Genomic DNA, 2,886 nt, shown 5'->3' with positions numbered 1-2,886 from the left:
TCACGTACTGGATACTTCTGCTGAACAACTGACTTCACGGTATGAACTCTGCCTTTCCCTTCTGACTGTTTTTTGGATCACGGATTAAAGGTCAAGCTCATTCTGTATCACGGACTTATCCTTACCCCTGAATCTGATTCCCACAGATTCATTTCCCCAATTAGTCTTTTTCCCCCTGCATCTACTAACCTTTATCTTTTAGTTGCAAGCCTGTTGGACTCCGTTCCAGTGGACCTTAACATCAGTTCTACTTCTACTGGCAGCCCGCCACTACAACACTACCCAATCTCGAACTACCAATCAGAAGATCGGAACCAGCCCAGAACCGGACCTACTCCAGAGTTTTACTTTATTTCACAATAAATCTTTTAACCCTCTCAGTGGTTGTTGTTGTTGTTGTTTGCGATCCGGCCTCTGGTTCATGACAGTTTTGGTTATTTTTTCATTCCCTAAATTTAATTAAGGAGAGATTATGCGCCGTGGAACTAAAGTTCCTAAGCGTGTTTCAGCACAGCACTATTATCTTGCAGCACGCTAGCATTAGCAGCCTAGCATGTCGTTGCGGTCTCCTGTTTGGGAACATTATGACTTTCTTAAAGACAAGTGTAAATCCAAAGCTGTGTGTCGACGTTGTTTCACGGAGATTGGATCTGCAGCAGGCAACACGTCTAACTTGCTAATGTGCTTGAAATGACATCATCCGAATGTGAACGTCTCTTCTACCGAATAGCAGCTTGGTTGGTGCAAAGACTGATAACAGCAGCATTTAAACGACCTTTATCAGGTAACTCAGATCCGTCCAGAGCAGTAACACAAGCTGTAGGAGTTTTTAAAGCTCTGGATCTACGTCCAAATGTTGATGCGCCGACTTTAAAGTTATTGAGCCCCGCTACGACATCACATCAACACTTCAGCCAAACAGTTGTAGCAGCACTTTCTGAAAAAGCTAAAACTGATATTGTCAGCAAGCCCTGGACCAGATTAAAGCTCTGCCCTGATGATGATGATGATGATGATGACCGAGAGATTCAACCACCTCATAACAACCGTTCAAGAAAAGGTATTATTTTATTATTATCTAATTAACTTTTTTAATATAAAATTATAATCTTATTAACTAATTTTTTTTTAACCTCTTTGTGTTTTATTTCCAGTCTGGGACAGAGGTAGCAGCTGAGTCTTCTTCCTCTTCAGGGAAATCCACCAGAGATCACCTCCAGCTAAGAAGTCTGTGATGACTGAACTTTGAACTTTTCCAGGGACAGGTGGGAGCAGGTACAAGAAGAGGTTGTGAGTAATGTGACCAAATACAGCCACACTGCAAAATTAGCAAAGCGCTACCTCTTTATTCCTGCTACTGTTGTTAGTGAGCGATTTTCTCCACCGATGGAGATGATGTCACTGCAACTAGATCTATGCTTTTGGCAGAAAATGTGGACATGTTGGTCTTTTTGGCCAAAAACTTATAACTTGATTAGTTAGATTGTAAACAGTCTGTTGCTGCTTATTGTTCTGGTTCAGACTGTTATTGTATTAAGATTTTCATTATTGTTAGTATAGTTTATTTATTGTAAAGAGTGCCGTTTTTTTTAAATATCATCCAAATGGGTCGCTTTAATTTATTTTTATACAAACGTATTGTTTACTTGGCATACTTTGTATTTTCAAAATAAATGTTCTGTAAATCTTTATTTTGGCCTTTTTTGTATCGAAAATTAACCGAACCGAGCCCTCCTTGAAACTGAACCAAACCAAAATGTGATTTTAGCGTACCGTTACACCCCTAATCGCTACACCATCTCGACCCCTACAAAGCTTACAGCACCTGGTGTTCCCAGGCGGTCTCTGATCCAAATACTAACTAGGCCCGACCCTGCTTAGCTTCTGAGATCAGGTGTGTTCAGGGTGGTATGGCCGTAAACACTACTTCCAACACGTACTCGGAGTGCCCATGGATCACATGGTATACCACAATATTTCATGAGACTGCATCTGTTAATTTAAGGGTTTGATCAGAATCCCTGCAATTCTGTCATTTTTCAACATCAAATGATTGTAGTCCAAAACTCTAATATGAAATGTGGTAATAGGTATTCCTTCAAGAAATGATGGGCTATTAATAAGGTTCTTTAAAAAAGTAAATAACCTGTCTGGTAAATAAAATGCTAGTGGCTCATTTTGTTTAGAACGAAAAGGTTTAGGCAAATAAAAAGTCTACATTTTTATATAAGCATGGGGTATGTCCCTGTAAGCGCACCAAGAGCTCAGTCCTAATTAACTTTCCCCTCGTTCCTGCCAAGTTTAATTTACGTGCTCTGCGTGCGTGTTCGTACAGAGTGATTTTGATTAAAACACACACACCTGTTTTCATAGAGACACACCAACTCTTTATCTGACAGCAAAAACGTGAGGAAGAAACACAAATGTCTGGCCTGCGTGCGACCGTCAGTAGCCATGTTTTGGTTTGGGTAGGTTTCCACTTGCTGTGAAGTCCAAAGTTTAATTATTTACGTGAACACTATCAAAACTAAATTCATATATTACTGATGAGCAATTCAGGATGACTGCTGTGTACAAGAACTGAAAACAAAAAGACAAGAAAAAGAGCACATTTTCCCTTTCCATTTTCAAAAAACGCAATACACGTTGGTATGAAACATAAAAGCACCGTATGAGTGCTTTTTTGTTTTTTTACACTATATGTATTTTATGCGTTACTGAACATATCCTAAGAAGTTTTAAGAGGCTGCAACTGGACATTTTTTTTATTTTGTTGAAGAAGTTACACTTTTATTTAAGGACCTTTTTTAAAATCTCAAACTGAAAAATGTGTAAAGCTTCAAAGCTGTAACTAGTGGCTCCATTTTCTTGAGCTGAACTCACAAG

The 2,886-nt window shown here is 39.2% G+C and overlaps 1 pseudogene; it reads right to left on the bottom strand.

The window, feature by feature from the left end:
* Positions 1-1,813: 1,813 nt before the first annotated feature.
* On the bottom strand, positions 1,814-1,922 carry LOC119411588 (annotated as a pseudogene).
* Between the last annotated feature and the right edge of the window lie 964 nt (positions 1,923-2,886).

This window comes from Nematolebias whitei, chromosome 6, assembly GCF_014905685.2.
Source record: "Nematolebias whitei isolate Nwh7 chromosome 6, NemWhi1, whole genome shotgun sequence".
NCBI classification, from domain to species: Eukaryota; Metazoa; Chordata; class Actinopteri; order Cyprinodontiformes; family Rivulidae; genus Nematolebias; species Nematolebias whitei.
Note: the sequence above shows the minus strand (reverse complement) of the source record. Positions and strands in the feature narration are given on the sequence as shown.